At 47.9% G+C, this 21702-nt stretch overlaps 1 pseudogene; it reads right to left on the bottom strand.

Moving 5' to 3' along the window:
- Positions 1-16825: 16825 nt before the first annotated feature.
- On the bottom strand, positions 16826-21018 carry LOC146187650 (ATP-dependent RNA helicase vasa pseudogene; annotated as a pseudogene).
- Between the last annotated feature and the right edge of the window lie 684 nt (positions 21019-21702).

Genomic DNA, 21702 nt, shown 5'->3' on the forward strand with positions numbered 1-21702 from the left:
TCCTGAGCCTAGACTGCCGAAGTCCGAGAGCTGTCCGAGGAGCGGTCTGAGCGCGGTTCCAGGGAACCAACTTCGTCGTCTACGCCAACCGGTAACCACTTCATCGTCTACGCCAACTAACCACTCATTGTATCCGCTTCGTCGTCGACTATAGTTTGTATCAATATGATGTTCGCCTTGCCGTACCATCCACCTAAAAGAGCGCACCGTCGCATGATTTACTGGTTTAGGAAGATTTTGCACTGAATGGTTTGAAATACCCATGATGTTCAGGACTGATGCTTTGATCAAACTGCTCAGTCTTGACTCTAGAGTAAAAATTAAAATCCTTTTCGCTGCCCCTTTTGCTAACACCAATGAAATAAGGCATTCGACGACGCGGAACGCAGCGACCATTCTGTGCCCTGTCATACCTTCCAGATACCACCTGAGGGAGGTATGCTCGCGAGTTTTCTTTCAAAACGCTGACGACACCGGGTTTACGAGAAAATGGGGCTTCTTAACGCAGTCGCGTTCAAATAACTGTAAGCAAGGAGGTCAGGATTCTCCAGCGATGTTGCTGCGAATACGTCAATGTACTGAGAAGCTATAGGGCTGGGAAGGAATGAGGGAAAATGCTGAAGATAACGCCGCTGTAATATCCGATTCGCTCGTGACATTACATTCCTAGGACCTAGGCATCTAAGGGTGGCGGACTGCCGCCTTGTAATGTTGAACTGAACACTCAAAGAATGATGGTATGACAAAGAAATAATACAAAAAAATGGATGTCCCGAAGCCAAAGAAGGCCCTCAAGGTTAAGGTGGGCGGTGAGGGAGTGGCAAGAAAGTATGTAGAGGCAAGTGGGGACCTCAGATTCGGTCTCTCAAGGGGAAAATGCTGTCTAGAGCATATCTGGCCGCAAGCCCGTTCGTCGTTCATGAAACCAGCGCCACTAAAGTTCCTTTCGCTGCCGGCACTTGTGGCTGGTATTCACAGACCCTTTTTGACCAGGAGAGAAAGCCATGCAAACTTTTCGGCATGGGTCTTTCACCACAGCCGCACGCTGTCGTTGCCGTTGCTGTATGTGTCAGCATCATGAAGGTAGCTGCCCAGCTCGTCTTCATCAGCTTGAGTTTCGACGGTGTCGTGCCACTCCTGAAACTCATCCATGAGCATTTATTGCTTCGCAGATGATGATTGGTTGTTGGTAGCTTTTCTCCTTCAGAAAATGATCGCATATCCAACATCGTTTCCCTCCCTTTCTCGCAAACAGCGTTGCAATGTTGCAGTGTTGCAATTTTAAGGAGTTCCCCGGGCTAAATTTTACTTTCAAAACCCTGCATTGCTCTCCTCTTCAGAATGACCATTTGTGAGTTGGCTGTAGAAGATGCAAAGTGTTTCTTCAGCTTCGTAAAGTAAACAAGAAAAAGTGGCAATGTTGGCTGCTTGTCTTGTTCAAGCTTATCGGTTGCCTCTTCGAACGGCTCAAGGAAGTCAGCAATGTCTGTCATGTCGCCATGCTGACATCCTCCATCAGCGAGTTCTCTTTCGATCCAAGCAAGGAATTCAATCTCCTCGTATTGGGTCACAACTGGCCAAGCTTTGCATTCCATCTGGTGCTCACTTCCTGGCACACGGTGTGAGGAAGCTGGCTTACGAGGCCACTTTGCTTTAAAAAAGTGACGGCATCCTTCACTTTCTTCATTTGCTCGCGCACCTCAGGTAGATCTTTAGAAAGATAGGCATCCTGAGTACAGTGTTCACGATGTGAGCGCTTGAACTCAGTCTTGTGTAAGGGCGGAGGGCACTGATAATATTGGCGCCCTGGTCAGTGGCAAAGACAGAATTTTCTAAGAGGGCTTTGTCAGAACCCATCTTCGCGTACCGGCGCAGAAGTTACTTCCGAATGTTCTCGCCTGCCTTTTTCTCGAGAGGAAAGTCGCCTGTGAGCAACACCAGGCTTTTCAACTTCCAGCTATCATCGACGAAGTGGGCAGTTGCAGTAATGTACGAAACCTTCATATAATCATCAGCCCACGGCGAAGCAACACCGACCTTCCTCCATTGCAGCTTCGAAGCTTGGCTTTTATGCTTCACGCTGCGCCACTTCACTAACCTTACGGAACTCAGTAGTAGCATGTGGAAGCACATTTTTTGCTGACACGTACGCTGGTACACCACGCACCGATAGAGATCAGTTCATAGACAACCTTCAAAAATCCATCGTCACATACGACGTCGAATGTCCTCATGTATTTCACGCACCAGCGAACACAAGATGTTGTCAAGTTTTCTTTCACAGTGGCAGGAACACCTGTTTATTTTATTTTCTCACTGAAGAAAAAAGTAATGCAACACACTCTGGCGTTGACTTGCATTTGTGACGACTCAAATGGGATGTCCCTGTTTTGCCTCCATCGTTGGTCAAGAAGCGTTTGCAGTCTTTGCATTGCATATGCCCTACTGGTGGCAAGGTATTGGCGTCAACCAGTACGAGAAATTTTTCCCAGAGTTCACTTTTTCTGCCTTCCTCAGAAATAAGATGCAGCTTTCTCAAAGCAATGCCACTTTTAAGCGGTGCTGCGTTCATATTCCAAGACTTATGCGGAGGCCTAAACACGAAACACTATGAGCAGATGTATGAATACCTTGAAATGAAAGCTGGAATGCATTGGTAGGTCCACAGAGGTGCAGTTTCCGTGCGCGGAGACAGTGACTCTTTAGCGGTGTATATACATCGTGTATCCCGCTGTTTGCCGAAGGAGTCCCACCTTGTAACCCGAGCGTGCCCAGCAACAATAGCTGCCGCCGCAGCGAGGTGACGTCGTGGCGCCAGCGGCCTGCACCTGTGTCCGCTGCGGCTACACCATTCGTCGGGGTTGCGTTCTCCGTCAACACAACCACACCGCCATCCAAGACGGATATCCAAGGTCGGGCGATGCGTGCCGCCGCGGTGTAAGCGGTAGATAGACCACATTTCGTCGCATGCTTTCTGCTTTTCTTTTTTTCCTTAACAGTGCGTAAAGGATAGGGGCAGGCAGGGTGGCGATGCACTTTCGAACTATACACGCTTGCTTCCCTTAGTGAGGTATGGCCTGCGGCATCGGATGAAGGGCTAAAGATATGACTGCTTCACTGCGCAGCGGGTTAGTGCACATCGGCCGCTTTTGCAGCTCAAGACGCGCCCGGTATATCACACAACTACAGTCACGGAAAATTGTCTCTCCATAAGTTACGCAACATCTTGTGTAATTTCATTGCTTAAATCCAAACGTCAACGTTTACGCGCCCTTTGTTCACACTGCAAAACTGCACGTGTGTGGGCGCGCGTCGCGTATGCTTGCGCGTGTGTATTGAATATTTATTTATTTATTCTTCTAAGGCCATAGCAAGAGGCTTTTAGTACATTTCGAGCAGCGAACATATATACATATATTTCATGAGCAGCACAACAGGACATACAAGTACACGTACACGTAAGCGAAAAGAGAAAACATTACGACGTACAAAGCAAAAAGATCAGCAATAAAAAAACAACTTCACAATGCAGTGCACACCGCGTAAATCACAAAATACTGCACGTGACTGTTTTCCTGTAAGCAGGTAGCAGGTACGGCTCATGCACCGCTATTATGAATTTATTGAATGCTCTACTTCTGATAGGAATGAAGATAGAGATTATTGCACGCTAGTAATGCGATGATCAAAGCGATTCCATTCACTGATGGCGAGAGGAAAGAAGGAATGGTTGAATGCGTCATGTGTGCGAGTGTTTGTGCCAAGATGGTCGCGATTCTGAGAAGGATGTGTATATTCGCCAGTATATTTTGTAGCGGTTATGTATTAACTGAAACGGGAACTTCAGGCGCGCTTGTTTTGCCCAAGATGATAAGGTAGGAAGGCAGCATTAGGCTGCAAGCAAAAACGGAGAATCGGTGCGCTTGTATTTGTTATATATTACTCGTAATGGCCTTGGGGGGGGGGGGGGGGGGGCTCTGAACAGCTTATAGTTTCTTCATGTTTGTTACCGAATTAGATAACCAGACAGTATTCGCGTATTCTAAAATTGGCCTTGCGAAAGTTGTGTGTGCTATGCATTTAGTGGCATCTGGTGTGAATCTTAGGCATCTCCGTATACAGAAAAGTTTCGAAAAGCAGCTGATGTGATGTCTGTAATGTGAGAGTCCCACCTCAGGTCAGATGACAGCGTGATACCAAAACATTTATGGTGTCTAACATCTGTTAATGGCTTGGCTTGGCAGAGGTCGCGCTCCACCTTGCCTTTCAACACAGCACGAGTGGAATTCCCCGACCGGACGTCGAGTCGGCGTTCTCGCCACACAACCATACAGCTTGCCCACGCAAGCTTCGCTGTTCTGATCACGTCATACGTGTTCATCATCAGTCTCCGGCCTTGATCCAAGCCGTGAGATCCAAGGCAGCGACCGGCAGTTGCGTAGAAGTGGTTGTCTGGCACGCGGCGAAAAAGTGTTGTCTTACACGTACCGCCGCGTTTTACCAACAAAGGAGCTAGCCGGGCGCGGATCCGCCGTCGCGTCGTCGCCTCTCGAGTGGAACACCCGGCCGCGTGGAATGGAGCTGAGTCTTCGATCTTAACAACATGTAAATGTTTGTGGGCTTCAGTGTGCGTCGCACTGAGGCGCCGCTTTCGTGCACCGTCTTGAGCGCTGCGTTCTCTTGTACAAATTTGCGGATTGAGATGAAATTCGCGAAGTTTAATGAATGAAAATGGTCATCGAGTATAGAATTAACTACAGTGAACTGAAATCGACGATTGCTTACATCGCAAGATGCGCGTACAATCATCCCGAAGCGCCGGTAAGACCCGGTCCGCCGACCAATGCTATTAGCGGCCGGCAGCTGTCGTCGGTGCTACTTGCGGTAAGTACGGCCGCCAAACGCACGTCTTATCCAATGTATTTTACTCAGACAGGCTTCGCTGTAAAGCGACGACAACAACAAAAAAGAAAATATACGAATCTGTATCACAGTTTTGAAGCCGTTGACCTGTTTGCCATCCGCTGAAACTGACTATCTAGCGACGAGTACGGTAGGCAGGCAGAAGCGCATATCATCGCCACCCGCGCAAAGCGCCTTTTCTGAAGGTCCGCGCTTTGTGCAGGCATGCTGCTGTTGCACAAGTATAGCAGGCAGGCCTTCTTACAGTAACTTTTTTCTTTTTTTTTTTATACGGACGTAAACTGTATCAAAGATACAGCGCTACGTGGCCGGCTCACGACTCCGTGGTCCCGGCTGCGGCGACGCACAACCAACGCGGACCATCGGCGCACCGTCTGCGGCCGCCTTCAGAAATTTTAGTCAATTAAAAAGTCAATAAAGTATAGTTTTAGCTATAGACGATTTTAGTTTCGATGCCTGGACGCAGCCATCTTAGTTTGATGGTGGCGCCCCGTATGAGCCAAACTGCGGGAACGTCCGCTCCGGCTCCTCTTGACGCCATCTTGGACTGTGCTGTGCGTGTTGATGCTGCGGTGCGGCAGTGTAAAATTGCTGTTTCGCAGTTCTCGTGAAAGCTATCCGACAGCTTGGCGCTATTTTATGTTTTGTTTGAGCGCGCCAGCAAACCATATACCATCCGTTTGGCATGGCGGCAGCTGTTGGATACAGCAGTATAGCGACATTGGCGACTGCGAAGGACTGCGCTGCGCATCCGCAGGCCGAACTCGACAGGTTAACTGTAAGGATGTATGCGTTGTGTCTATCACGATGCATGTATTTTAAATTAAATTTTACGATCGCAATGGTAACTGTACACACAAACACACAACGAATGAACCATACGGGCAGCTGCCAAACGCGGAATAAAGATACTGCGAAAGATGCTTTTCAGTCATCGCCACATTGATTTAACGTGAATTGCGACCCTTTTTGTGTTCTGTATTTCCTCTCGACAATGGATATGTATATTCGATGTTGCGCTGCTTTCATTTCGTATTAAAGGCACGGACAGCCATCGCGGTTAGTACGCCGCTAACAGCTGCTGTCGCGTACCGAGTTTGGAGAATGCATGCGTGTCTGTGGTGCGCCGGCTACCTAGTGCGAAAACCATACGATCGAGCCGTCCTGCTTCACAATGTAAACATTCAAGTTAAACAGCGGTCCAAGAACAGCACATAAAAGGAGGAGTGTCTAAGGTACCATCCGTCAACGTTTTTATGCTGCCTTAGTGCACGTCCGGCGGCACAGCAACATCTAATCTCCGTCCCGTTGTAGCATCATTGTTTGCACGACGTATTGTTGAGCAGACTTCGAAAAACGCGCGCTCCCAGTTGCACCAAGAACGAAGATGAAAAATTCGCAGCACATGGCAGTGATTACGAAATGCGGCGCCGCCTCTTGCGCGGCGGACGACGGCGCACTCTCGCCGAGCACTACTCCCTACTCGTCGCTATAGGCCTAAATTGTTTCGCATCGAAGGCACATCCGACGGCGCTTTGGCTCAGCGCAAGAGTAAATGGTCTCTCGTGGAACTGCCTTACTGCCGATCCCATTGTATCAGTTTCGACAAACTTGTTTTTATTGCAGTTATCAACAACACAGTATGGGTCAGAGATCCACAAGAATGTTTTTTTTTTCTTTTTTCTTTTTTTTTTTTTTGCTTTCAGCCTAATGTTTGAGTGAAGAACAGATTTTAGCACTCCCTTCTGGCGCTGGCGGAAGCGATCCACGGTATCATTAGCGCGGAGCGCTTGCGGGAGGTACAGCCTGCCCGGCCTGCGTGTTGTTACGTTTTGGGTCATCGTCGTTCCACGTACCACGGTTACGGCTTGGTCATCCCAGCGCTGCCACCAATTATTACGTTTGGGGTCGCGAGTGCCGGGGTAGCGTACCGCTGCGGCGCGCGGCCTCTCGGTAGCGTTGGCCTTGGCGGCTCCGTGGACGGCGGACGGCATCAAAGGTGCCAGCAAAGACGAGGCGTCTTTTAACGAAACAACCTTTACTGCAACATCATGAAGAAACGGGCAGTGAAGCTGACCCGGAGAGATTACAGACACTCTCACACAGCTGGTGTCTAGCTTCGTGCAAACGGCGCGTCAAAGTAGTCTCTGTCCCAGCGGAGTCGGCCGCTGCATTTTATAGGTTTTCCCGTTCACAGGGAAAGGGTAAACTCTCAGAGGAAAGGGAGAGCCAAACATGTTGGTTCAGGACGAATGACTCAATCGCAGGTGTTCCGACCTCATCTCCTCCACCTCCTGCAGACAGGAGAGGGCGACGCACTTTCCCTCGAGCTCCAGGCTTGGCCAGCTTTTGCACACACACGCACGCACACACATTTGGCGCGCGGCAGGAACACGCTGAGACTTGTCGGCGGGAGGAAGCGTTGCGCGGCCGAAGAACGGCGTCGAAATGGCCGATCCGCTCGCGATTCTGCCTGTTGCTATGCGGTGGCCGCGTCAGCTGTCCCACTTCTTGGTGGAGAAACGTAACAGACTGCCCCGCCGGGGGAGGGAGATCCCGAAGGGCAGGGGACTGCATCCGCTGTCCGGAGGGATCGGGATGTTGCTGCTAGCCGGGTTCATCCGACTCTGTTCTCTTGAGCCAGTCAGCCTGAAGAATTCCTTGGCAAGTCCGGGTTTCCAAGGCACTCTGCAACTTGTCTTCAGGAGAGATTTCTGACAACCCACAACGTCACAACCACGCTAAACACTCAACCGCTCAGCCAGCAAGCACGGCACAATCTTCACTAAGTTCTGCCATACTATTTCCCTCTTATGCCCCCATCAATATTAAAGGGCAGCTCAGCAGCACTTGGAACGCGTCCACAAATTTGAAAATTGCGCTTTCAAAAACGTCCCTTCAAACAAAAATAATACAATGCAATATGTTTAAAATCCTAGGCCAGGAAGAAAAACACCAACAAGTGAAAACTGAGGCTTCTTCTCACGTTATGGGCTTCGACTTAAGCCCTCGTCATTACTGTTGAGATCACCCTTTTCACTAAAGCTTCGGCTGTCCATTTCACGGAACAACCGTACCTTCCTGTTTCTGTGCAAAGAAACACATGAGCATAACTCACTCACTTTCCTAAACAACCTATCCCTCTCCTTACGTGTGGCGCACCAATCACGCATTTTCTTTGCACGGGCGCATTTGTGCCTTTGGGATAGTCGCTTTCTCTTTCGCGATAGCTTCAACTTTCTCGCTTCTTTCTCGCGCCTGCCTTTCCGTTTTTTTCTACGGCAGCACTGAAACACATGCTTTGTGCTTTCTTTTCGCAATCTTTGGAGTTTGCTCTCCTGACGATGGCAGCATTCTTTCTCACGCCTGCCCTTTCGCGTTTTTCGTCGGCAGCGCTGGAATACTAGCCTTCTGCTTTCTTTTTGCAACCGTTTGAGCTTGCTCTCCTTACGACGGCAGCAATCTGTTTCGCGCCTGCCCTTCCGCGTTTTTCGGTGGCAGCACTTGAATACTCTAGTCCTACTTTCTTTCGGCGCGAGCTCTGGCAAGCTAGCGGTCAACGTTTTAGCGGTAACCGGAGCTAGTAGGGTACCGGTGTCGTCAAAGAGCGGCGCCGCGTCTGCATCGCGGCCAGCAGCGCATGACTCACTTTCAGTCAAGTCCGAACAACAACTGCTCACGCCAGCCCTCATGCTAGGCATCTCCTCTGGCTCGCCACTCACGTTACACGGGTCCTCCGGTGAGCCGCATTGCTCAGCGCTAACCGGCGCACGATCAAGCTCATTCGACAGCTGGGGCGCTTCGGATAGCGTGAGGGTCATGTGTGCTACGTCCGCGTTCGCACTGGGGATGCTTTCGCGAATACAACCTAGCGTGGTATCAGAGCACGAACTATTCTGACTCTGCTCTGGTCGTTCGCTGTCGCATTCGCAAGTCTCGCTCTCTACAGCGGACGCGCACTCCTCGTCGGTCTGCCCTGGGTGATCGCAACTCGCGGGCTGCGCAGTTTCCCTGATCGGCACTTCGTTTTTCGGTGTGCCCTGCTCTACGACACAGCTGATTTCGGAAACCGAAATTTTCTCATCTCCGTCGCGCTCTCCACAAGCTTCTGTTTTCGACTCGAGAGACGGTTCAGTTACTACCAGTTCCCCACTCTCATTTGATGGAACTGTATCTCCTACAGCTACTTGGGTCGGCATGCAGTTCACCTCGCTTAACGGCGTCACTTCGGACTTCTTGCCGTTGGAGCCGGCGCTAACCTTCTCAGCTAGTGGCTCGACCAAGGTAACACGATGCTCTTCTGTTCCGAGAATCGGTCGGCTTACTACTGCGGTCACATTGCTCGGCCGTTTCCCCAAGCTGTTTCTCACACTCCGGTGCAAATTCGATTTGCTCCGGAACTTCCGCACTGTCTAGCCATTCGCTTACAGCGGCTTTCAACTGATAGGCCAAATCAAAGTATGCCTCGTTACAATGTTTCTCGCTCTCATATCTCTTCCGAAGATCCTGAGGCGTTATCTGATATCGTATCAGCAATGACTCTTTTAGTTCATCGTAATTTTTCAAGCGGTCGCCAACCAATCGCTTGATTTCTTCCGACGCTTCAGCGGAGAGAAGAGCTACCAACATCTGCGCCCAACTATCTCGCTCGAAACGTTTACTTCTGCAGACATTCTCGAAGTCTCCCAAATACTCGGCCACATCCTCGGCAATGAGGAACGGTGGCGGACCATCTCGCGGTATTGAACCGTTACACTGAATGGCATTGCAAGCTTTAATCCTTTCCACGCTCATTCTATGTGCTGATATCTCCAGCTGCATCAGTTTCCTTACGCGGGCGTCCTCTTTCTCGAAACGTTCCCTACGTTCACGCATCTCTTTCTCGTAACGTTCTCTACGTTCACGTTCCTCTTTCTCGTGACGTTCACGTTCCTCTTGACGTTCGTCAATGATCTCAAGGCATTCCAAAAGCTCGTCATCTTCAGCTTCCAACGCAAGAATAGCCTTTAACACTTCTGGTTTTCTGAGTTTGTCTGACAAATCCAGACCCAACTCCTCCGCAAGCTCCAGCAATTTTGGTTTGCGCAACGACTTCAAATCCAAACTCATGGCTGTTCCGAGTGCTGCCTTCTCTACTGCCCACTATTGCCTTGCTGCAATTAACCCAGCAACAACGACAACACAATTATCAGCTCTGTTCTCTACTTAACAAAAGCCTGGCAAAACTCAGTAGAAGAAAGTCCCGCACTCACCAAACCTCGCAGCCAAGAATCCAACGCAGTCGTTCCGCTGCAGGCAACCAGTCATCACACAGGGCTCGTTGCACTGCTCCCGCCTTTCCGCTGAGCTGCTTTGATTCACGAGTCACGCCTCGGACATCTCCGCTCTTCCCACCAGATGTTGCACCTCGGTCAGGCCTGGCTCGTTTCACCGACCACGGTCACTGCTTGGTCGTCCTCGTCTCTCCGCTTTCCGCTGTTCACCAGTTGTTGGACGACGGTATCGCCTGGCTCGTCCCTCCAACCACGGTTACGGCTTGGTCGTCGTCATCCCACCGCTGTTCACCAATTGTTAGGTTTGGCGCGCGGCCCCTTGGTGGCGTTGGCCTTGGCGGCTCCGTGGACGGCGGACGGCATCAAAGGTGCCAGCAAAGACGAGGCGTCTTTTAACGAAACAACCTTTACTGCAACATCATGAAGAAACGGGCAGTGAAGCTGACCCGGAGAGATTACAGACACTCTCACACAGCTGGTGTCTAGCGTCGTGCAAACGGCGCGTCAAAGTAGTCTCTGTCCCAGCGGAGTCGGCCGCTGCATTTTATAGGTTTTCCCGTTCACAGGGAAAGGGTAAACTCTCAGAGGAAAGGGAGAGCCAAACATGTTGGTTCACGACGAATGACTCAATCGCAGGTGTTCCGACCTCATCTCCTCCACCTCCTGCAGACAGGAGAGGGCGACGCACTTTCCCTCGAGCTCCAGGCTTGGCCAGCTTTTGCACACACACGCACGCACACACATTTGGCGCGTGGCAGGAACACGCTGAGACTTGTCGGCGGGAGGAAGCGTTGCGCGGCCGAAGAACGGCGTCGAAATGGCCGATCCGCTCGCGATTCTGCCTGTTGCTATGCGGTGGCCGCGTCAGCTGTCCCACTTCTTGGTGGAGAAACGTAACAGTGTTTACTACGGTGGATGAAGTACAATGGTCATCAAAATCGTGAGTTAATGTTGTTAATGATGTTAGTTATGCATTGATAAAAAGAAGAAATAAGAGTGGCCCACGGACTGATCCCTGGGGCACTCCCGATGCTGCTTTTTGTTTCTTCTTACGGTCATATAGACAGAGTTCTGAGTGTTTATTTTCATTTGCCATGTGCTACACCATTCGGTTATTTCTGTGAGGGAGCTATTTAGCGACAGGTGATCTTCGTGGGTGTTGAATGTTTTTGTAAATGATAGTCATCTGCAAAGAGGTCAATGCTACGATAAATGTTGTTAGTTATGTCATTGATAAAAAGCAGAAATAACAAGGGCCCACGGACTGGTCTCTGGGGCACTCCCGACGCTGCTTTTTTTTTTTTTTTGTTACGGTCATATAGACAGAATTCTCAGTGTTTATTTTCATTTGCCATGTGCTACACCATTCGGTTATTTGTGTGAGGGATCTATTTAGCGACAGGTGATCTTCATGGGTGTTGAATGTTTTTGCAAATGATAGTAATCTGCAAAGAGTTCAATGCTACAATAAATATTGTTAGTTATGTCATTGATTAAAATCAGAAATAACAGGGGCCCAAGAACTGATCCCTGGGGCACTCCCGACGTAACGGGTACTGTTTTGGATGGGACAAGCTTGAAAAAGTACTGAAAGCGACGTGAAAAAAGTCTGTTAACCAGAATAGTAATTCTCCGTCTCCGATGAATATTTTTAGTTTTCCTGTTAACTTAATGTGTGATACACAATGGAATGCTTGTTGCACAATCCCTGCAGCGCTTTGCGAAGACGTAGACTAATGACTCATGATTCCGAGTCTCTGCGTCCCTTCGCATACCACCTGCCCCGCCAAACCACTCGAAGGGAAAGAATGAAAGCAAATATTTCAGGGTGCACTGAATCACTGCTCATTGTACATTTTAACTTAACAAGCGCGCCCATCTCTAAAAGAAATAAAAAATCTCCACGAGAATGTGACGTATAGGCTGTAGGAAGGTTGAAAATTTGGCGAGTTGTATCTTGCTCATATTGCAGGTAGCGCAAAAAAAAAAAAAACGAGGACAAAGGAATAGGACACAACACGAGCAAAGGTCTTCCGAGAATGTGGGAAAGGTCTCGTTTGCGATTTTGAGTCGCCAACCGGAGATAAATTGCAGTTTTTAGATATGCTGCTATCCTTCAACCATAGCCCTACGTTTGTTGGCGCTATCATCCAAAATCAATCAAACCCTGACTACATAGCGCCTTAGGCCACTCGGGAGTTGTAAAAAACGGAATTTTTCTTTCCCGTCCGCGTTCAGTCGTGGTAAAATCTTTCATGCACGGCAGGGTCAAAAGCTTTCATGAACAGGTAAATAGAATAAAGGCATCATGTTATCCGGACAGCGAAATCAGGTTTGCATGTGATAAACTTATCCGGTGGGTAAAAGATAACGTACCCGAGAAGGCATCTACGATAAGGCAAAAAAGAAAATGGTGGTGATGCCAAACAAGCAGCGACTTTCACACAATCTCAGCAACGTGGACAAGCGCTACGGAGTAAAGGTAATCTTTCCCGCTGCAAACAAGCTCAAGAAAGTGTGTTAGGGAAGCATGTTGCAAACATGATCAACTGCCAAGGTTTAGAATCCCTTCAGGCAAGGCGCACTGAAGCAAGGTTGAGATTTTTGTGCGTAATATAAAACAATCTGATTAAAATTAACTCTCACGATTATATTACTCCTGTTTCGCGCGCAAGTACGCATTTTAAGCATGGAAATATTCTAGTAGAATTTCGAGTATACTCCAATAGAGTTAAGCATTCATTTTTTTGCCAAAACAATTGCAGAGTGGAATGATCTGCCGAAGTGTGAAGTGAACAGCCAAGGTAGGGAAAAAGCAGGCAGGAGAACAGGCAGTGGGTAACTATGGCATTGGTTCTAGGAATAGCGGGGGCAAGTCACTAGTTGAGTTTGCAGAGCGATATCTTACGAATCATGAAAACCTTCTTCAGTAAACGGAAGAACCGGACGTGGAAGTGGAAAAGTCCTAACGAGACGACTAAAAATTAATTTGACTTAATAGCGTGCTCTAACGCCGCGAATATGCAGGATGTAGACGCAATCGGGAAGGTGCCATGCAGTGACCACAGGATTGTAAGGTCTCCAATTAGTCTAAATCTGAAGAGGGAACAAAACAGATTTGTAGGAAGGAAGTTCATCAACGAATTAACGGCGAGAAGGTGGGCCGAAGAGTTCAGGATGTCGCTACAGAATAGATATTTAGCTCTAACCGAGGATGACGACATTAGCCTAGAAGCAATGAACAATAATTTCAGAGATATCATTACTGAGTGTGCTGCAGAAGTAAGCGGTATGACAGTTAGAGCAGAAACGCCAAAGTGTGAAAAATTCCAATCGAATAGACCAGATATCATTGGCGGAGATATCAAAACTATCAATGAGCGCAAAGTTGTCGATGTAAGAAAGTATAACATAGAGAAAACTGAGTATGCTGTAAAAAACGGGGGAAGCCTTACAGCGACAAAGAAGAAATCGGGCATAGGGAAAAGCCAGATGTATGCGCTAAAGGACCAGGCGGCCAATGTTATCACAAATATGGACCAGATAGTCAAAGCAGCCGAGGAGTTCTATACTGATCTCCACAGCAGCCAAAGAAGTCAGGACAGTAATGAGATGCGTATTAGCAAACCTATCCCGTAGGAGCACTAGAGCAGACGACGCTCTGACGCGTACGTGATTCCTCTGAGCAGCGCCACCTGGCGAAAAATAGTGGATACATTGTCTATACGCATTAGTACGCATTTACAGTCCACCGTTCCCATCGTTTTGGTGGCGCAATGGATTACAACAAGCCATCTGTCCACTGATGCCAATTAAACATCTGTTCTACTCCTGTGTCGTAACTTTTTTTTTTTTTTTTTGCAGTTGCCTTCGTGTCGTCAGTGAGTGTATGTTACCTTTTGGTTGCGTTCACAGACACCTTTAGGTAACAATCGGTATGACAACAATTACATTAAGCGATTACCTTCCCCATAATCATTTCCTGTCTCATTGAGTGCATGTTACCTTTAGGTTGCGTTAAGAGACATCTTTCAGTAACAATCGCCGTTTACAGTGAGTGTATGTTACCATTAGGTTGCGTTCTGAGAGACCTTTCAGCAACAATCGCCGTTTAACCCGCTGAGAGCGTCGTCTGCTCCAGTGCGCCTACGGGATATGCTTTGGCAATACGCTAATGAGATTGGCGGTGTCACTGGCGGAACGTCTGACTGCATTTCCCTATAGGGAAATGCAGTCAGACGTTCCGCCAGTGACGAAGGACGAATTTATGAAAGTACTAGGAACGATGAAAAGGGGAAAGCAGCTGGATATGATCAGGTAACTATAGATTTGTTGAAGCAGGAGGGGGAGGGGGGGGGGGGATATCGTGCTAGAAAACCTGGCTACCCTGTATACGCAGTCATTAACGGTACCAGAACCATGGAAGAACGCAAGCATTATCTCAATTCGTAAGAAAAGAAACGCTAAGCACTTAAAAAATTACAGTCCAATCAGCTTACTGTCTGCTTCTTATAAGGTATTTACGAAGGTAATCGCTAATAGAATCAGGACAACCTTAGACTGCAATCGAGCAAAGGATCAAGCAGGGTTTCGGAAACAATGCTGTACTATTGACCATATCCATACCATCAACCAGGTGATAGAAAAATTTTCGGTATATACACAGCCCTTACACATAGCATTAGTTGATTACAAAAAAGCATTTGACTAAGCAGGAACCTCGGCGGTGATGCAGGCATTGCGAAATCAGGGGGTAGACAAGCCGTACGTGAAAGTGCTGGAAGGTATATATAGTGGCTGCACAGCAACCATAGTTCGGCATAAAGAAAGTAACAAAATTCCCATAGAGAAAGGTGTTAGGCAAGGAGACACAATCTCCCCAGTACTATTCACATCTTGCTTAGAGAAAGTATTCTGAGACTTGGATTGGGAGCAGTTAGGGATAAGGGTAGATGAAGAATACCTCTGTAATCTGTGATTTACTACTGATGACATTGCCTTGCTAAGTAACTCAGGAGATGAACTGCAAAGAATGATTGGTGACCTAGAGAGTAAAAGTAGTAAGGTAGGCTTGAAAATCAATATGCAGAAGACTAAGGTAATGTTCAATAGGCTCGGGAAGGAACAGCAGTTTACGTTAGGTAGCGAAGCACTGGAAGTATTAGGCGAATACGTCTACTTAGGACAGGTAGTAACCGCAGATCAAAACCATGAAAAGGATATAACAAAAAGAATAAGATTGAGATAAAGCGCATTTGGCAAGAACTCGCAGATTATGACTAGCATCTTACCGGTATCGCTCAAGAGGAAAGTATACAACAGTTTCATCTTACCTGTACTCACCTATGGAGCGGAAACGGGAAGGCTAAAAAAGATGATTCTATTTAAGTTGAGGACAACGCAGAGGGCTATGGAAAGAAAAACGGCAGGGGTAACTTAAGAGATAGGGAAAGTGCAGAGTGGGTCCGAGAAATAACTCAAGTCACTGACATTCTAGTGGGAATCAAGAAGAGGAAATGGGCATAGGCAGGACATGTAGTGCGAAGAGAGTATAACCGATGGTCGCTTAGGGTAACAAACCGGACCCCAAGGGAAGGAAAGCGTAGCAGGGGACAACAGAATGTTGGGTGGGCGGATGAGGTTAAGACGTTCGCAGGGGATGCAGCTAGCAGAGGACTGGGTAATTTGAGGCATATGGGAGAGGCATTCGCCCTTCAGTGGGTATAGTCAGGCTGATGGTGATAATGGACTCCTGGCTCACTATCCTGAACGTATTGCAATAAAGCCCAATGCAGCCTCGCGAAGTTGCTTTTAACTCATGGGAACGTATAGCAAGGATGCTTGGGAGTGGCGGTCGCCTCGCTGCAGGAAGGCGAGAGGTCATGAAGGCCCGTAATTAAAGCACCGACGAATGTTCCTTCCTTTCTTCCAAAATCAGAAGCTTGCTTCTCTCAGCGCCGTGTAATGTCTATCCTATTCAGCAACAACAACGCACAACCACACGACTTGAACTCGGACTTACTGGTACTTCTAATTATTGAATTCAAATTCGCATTTTCGAAATCTTGTGAGATATTTCATTGAGTCTATGCAGATGAGTTATATACCAAGGCAGACATTATGTACACAAATGAATATTTAGATTGCCTATTCTATTTTATGCTGAAAAATTATAAACAGTAAATGTGAACCATTTGTTTTTAATTTTCTTGGTTCGAATATCGATTGTCAAAAATACGCTTCTGAAATCGCGTGGAGTTTGCTTCCACGCTTTACACATCTATAAAATATCATAGGTTTCATGTGTTTTGAATCAAATGAAGACCCCATTTGTATACTAATGTTGAAGAAATTAACAAGGTTTCGGTGGCAATACCATCCTCACATAAGCCGTTTATAAACGTGTAATTAGTGAAAACGAAATCAGCGAACTATGAGATGCGCATTTGTGACAAGAGACATTTTGAGCCTCACTGCTGGCCAAGAAAATTTATTTGCCTTCATTGTTGACGGCCGTCAGTTTTGCAGCATAATGTTAACCTTAAAGAAAAACTGAAAAAGATGATTTATCGATTTCAGTTATTTATCTCCTTAATCGTTGTGCTCTAAACGTATATTGATACAAACTATTAGGGGCTAGTTGGCGAAAACGATGAAGTGGATGCCTGTCCGAGGTTGCCGACCCGGCCAGTGCGGCCCACACAGTGCACATACTCGTCAATAGACTGAGGCCGGTCGTAATTCACCACATGCCGCACGTCCTTTATGTCCAGGCCGCGAGCACCCACGGCTGTCGCCACGATTACCGGACAAGTTCCACGCCGGAATTCCAGTAGAGCCTCGTCCCTCTGCCGCTGGTACCTGTCGCCGTGAATGCTGGTAGCCTTCAGGCCCTTCTGGGACATCAGCCGATCGCTGCCCTCCTCCCTGTGGATATCCAGCAGCTTATGGCGCTTCTCGAATTGGGTCACTTGGTAGACCTGCTGCTTGACGGCAGAGTTGGCGCCACCAAGGATTCCGACTTTGAGAAATATGGAGTTGTTCAAAAATTCTCCTGCCACCAATTGGATCGACTCCGGAAAGGTGGCGGAGAACATGAGGGTGCGCCGCTCACCACGCGGCGGTATCGACGAGTGCCCCACGAGAGCACGCACGTGTGGCTAAATCCCATGTCCAGCGTTCGGTCCGCTTCGTCCAGCACCTGGAAACGGAGTTTCTCGAACGAGATCTTGCCCTTCTCGACAAAATCCTTGAGCCGCCCGGTGGTCGCCACCAAGATGTGGCATCGCTGAGACAGCTGCGCCAGCTGGTGCTGGACCGAGGTGCCTCCGTAGATGAGAACTGTCTTCAGGATAGAGTCGTAGGAGTATTTGTGCGCGTCCTGCTCAATCTGGATGGCCAACTCCCGCGTTGGCGAGAGGATCACTGCCTGAGGAGTCTGCACCGCTTGAAATGACGGGTTCTCTAGAGCGCTGTCGCTAAGGAGCGTGTGCAAGATGGGCAGCATAAAGGCCGCCGTTTTGCCAGATCCGGTTTGAGCGCACGCCATCAGGTCCCTGCCATTGTACTGAGCCACTCGCTCGAATGTCGCCAGCCAATCCTCAGCGTCTTCGAAGACGTCGCCGTGAAAAGATGGTGGTGTTCGCGGCGGGTGGCAGAGGATCGGAGCTGAGAGCCTGGGATCAGTGGCCATGTCGAGTTGGCTCGGGACTTGCGGCTGCCTCATCCTCGCAGGGGTAGAAAGGGGCCCAACCTCAGGCGACTGTCCGCGGAGGCGGCGACTGAGTCGCTGGTGGACCGGAGTCAGATCCGTCTCGAAGCCTGTAATCGTGGGTATTGCGTCAAACGTCCAAGCAGCGCCCTGAGGCTATAGAGGGCTGCCGAAATCCGAGAGCGGTCCGAGGAGCGGTCTTCTTCTTCTCCTTCCTTGATATTTGGCACATACCCACGAAGGGGAATTGGCCAGGGTTCAGTGTGGACTGCCAAATGTCCTACACAAACTGAATTAGTGCAATAAATTAATTGACAACTAAACAAAAACAAAAGATTTAAGATCACCAAAGTTATTGAATGAAAAAATATGAAGCAAAAATTTGGAGTTTTGTAAATTTGGACTGCAATTAGCAAGGGAATCTGTCCGTAGCTGTGATGTAGTTATGTAAGTACTGACAAATTTGTGGCAACGCAAATCCTTTCGCACTCGCACCGAAGGAGAGTAGAAGCGGGACCGATAACGTAAATCCCAAGTGTGCAATTGGAGTTTCTAAATGCACCCTCCTCTGATGTGAAAACCTTGGGCAAGCGAGAAGGAAGTGATCAATATTTTCAATTTCACCGCAAGCCTCACAAAGGTTTGTGGGGCTGATCGCGCATCTACATAAATAAAGATTTAAGCGAGTAATCCTGCATCTCAGGAGAGTCATCGTAACCTCACACTGCCGTGATTTAAATGCTCGAACTTTCCATGAGTATATGAGATGCTGGTATTCGGCTGTAGATAGCAAAAAATCATTGCATGTAGCGGCTAGGTATTGATATCGCTGAAAACGGGACATTCCAAAAATGGTGATATTAGGAATGGTACATGAAACAGATGCATCAAGAGCTGATTTAGCCAGGAAATCTGCCGTTTCGTTCTGGAAAATACCGCTGTGTTCTGGGACCCAGATGAAACGTATTTCTTTCACCCACCCCGGTATGAAATACTTTATTGAGCGGCTCAATAGAGCATCCCGTGCTGACTACAGTGACAACAAAAGAGAAAGAGAGTCTGATAGAAAAATTATTTTTGGTTGACTGCAGGGAACTTTTAGTAGCGCTAGCCCAATTGCCATAAACTCTGCTAGAAATATCGGTGTGTAATCCGGGACACGCAGCGAAAAACTCCAGGAAAGAGACTCCGAAAAAATTCCAATCGCAGCTTTGTCGCAATCACAGACGCATCAGTGGCAATTACAGCGTGATCAGGGAATTTTTCAAGGTGTTCACATAGGAGACTGGATATTAGACTTGAGGGCAAGCGCTTCACATTAGATGGAAATATAGAACCATAATTTATATCCACAAAGGACGTTGAGCAACCAATAGGACATATAGAAGCAAGGTCCACACCAATGTTTGTTAAAATGCTCTGCGTATAAACAACCTGGGACTTGCAGACCCTTGGCCACTGGTGAGTGAGAAAGAGTGCGGGGTTTGACACAAAAATAGGTATAGCCACACCGGGAGTAGTCTCAAATGATCGCAAGAATGATCTGACAGTTAGAAGGTGCAAACGGGAGTTAAGGTCCGGAATGCGGGCCTCCAAGTACAGAACAGTGGTAGAGATTGACTGTGGAAGCCCTAGGCAGAGGCGCAGCGCCCGTCTTTCTAAAAGCAGCAAAGGATGCAGCTTATATTTTGGACACCCAGAAAAAAGAATGCAGCCAAATTCCAGAATCGGTCTCACATAGGCTTTGAAAAAAGTAGAAGAGTATCTCGACGCATACCAAATTTCCTGTTACTTATCCGTATCAGCCTACCAAAGGCACGTTCACCTTTCCGAACATTAGACGTGATGTGAAGCCTTCAATCCATACTAGCATCATACGTAATGCCTAAATACCGCACAGATTCCACTTGAGGTATGACATCTGAGCGGTAGTTTAACGAAACATATAAGGGGGTTATGGTTTTAAAAACTAGCACACTACTTTTGGATACATTTAAAACCAATTTAATTTTGTCCAACCAGACCTCAAGTGCATTTAGGTAAGCCTGTAGTGAACGATCTGAGCGGTCTGAGCACGGTTCCAGGCAACCAACTTCGTCTTCTACGCCAACCGGCAACCACTTCATCGTCTACGCCAACTAGCCACTAATTGTCTCCGCTTTGTCGTCGACTATAGTTTGTATCAATATGATGTTCGCCTAGCCGTACCATCCACCTAAAAGAGCGCACAATCGTATGGTTTACTTGTTTTACAATGAATAGTTTGAAATACCCATGATGTTCAGGACTGATGCTTTGATCAAACTGCTCAATCCTGGCTCTAGAGTAAAAATTAAAATCCTTTTCGCTGCCCCTTTTGCAAACACCAATGAAATAGGGCGTCCAGCCACCATTCTGTGCCCTGTCATAGCTTCCAGACATCACCTGAGGGAGGTATTCCCGTGATTTTTCTTTCAAAACGCTGACGACACCGGGTTTACGATAAAATGGGACTTCTAAACCCAGTCGCGTTAAGATACTGTAAGCATGGAGGCCAGGTTTCTCCAGCAATGCCGCTGTTAATCAGTCGATGTACTGAGAAGCTAGGGTTGGGAAGGAATGGGGGAAAATGCTAAAGACAACGCCTCTGCAGTATCGGATTCGCTCGTGACATTACATTCCGAGGACCTAGGGATTTAAGGGAGGCGGACTGCCGCCTTGTAATGTTCAACTGAACACTCAAAGAATGATGATGTGACAAAGAAATATAAAAAATGGATGTCCTGAAGCCAAAGGAGTGGCAAGAAAGTATGCAAAGGGAAGTAGGGACCTCCGATTCGGTCTCTCAAGGGGAAAATGCTGTCCAGAGCATATCTGGCCGCAAGCACGTTCGTCGTTCATGAAACCAGCGCCACTAAAGTTCCTTTCGCTGCCGACACTTGTGGCTGGTATGCACAGACCCTTTTTGGCCAGGAGAGAAAGGCATGGAAACCTTTCGGCATGAGTCTTTCACCACAGCCGCACGCTGTCGTTGCCGTTGCTGTATGTGACAGCGTCATGAAGGTAGCTGCCCGGCTCGTCTTCGTCAGCTTGAGTTTCGACGGTGTCGTGCCACTCCTGAAACTCATCCATGAACATTGGTCGCTTCGTACATGATGATTGGTTGCAGGTAGCTTTTCTCCTGCAGAAAGTGATCGCATATTCAAAAATGTTTCTCTCACTTTCTAGCAAACAGCGTTGCAATGCTGCAGTGTTGCAATTTTAAGGAGTTCCCCGGGCTGCATTTTACTTTCAAAACCCTGCATTGCTCTCCTCTTCATAATGACCATTTGTGAGTTGGCTGTAGAAGATGCAAAGTGTTTCTTCAGCTTCGTAAACTAAAGAAGAACAAGTGGCAATGTTGGCTGCTTGTCTTGTTCAAGCTTATCGGTTGCCTCTTCGAACGGCTTCAAGGAAGTCAGCAATGTCCGTCGATGTCGCCATGCTGACATCCTCCATCAGCGAGTTCTCTCTCGATCTAAGCAAGGTTTCAATCTCCTCGTATTGGGTCAGAACTGACAAGCTTTGCATTCCATTTGGTGCTCACTTCCTGGCACACGGTGTGGGGAAGCTGGCTTACGAGGCCACTTTGCTTTAAAAAAGTGACGGCATCCTTCACTTTCTTCATTTGCTCGCGCAGCTCAGGTAGATCTTCAGAAAGATAGGCATCCTGAGTTCAGTGTTCACGATGTGAGCGCTTGAACTCAGTCTTGTGTACGGGCGGAGGGCACTGATAATATTGGCGTCCTGGTCAGTGGAAAAGACAGAATTTTTTAA

The sequence above is a fragment of the Amblyomma maculatum genome, chromosome 5, assembly GCF_055883805.1.
Source record: "Amblyomma maculatum isolate TAMU_Amacu chromosome 5, ASM5588380v1, whole genome shotgun sequence".
In the NCBI taxonomy this organism is placed as follows: Eukaryota; Metazoa; Arthropoda; class Arachnida; order Ixodida; family Ixodidae; genus Amblyomma; species Amblyomma maculatum.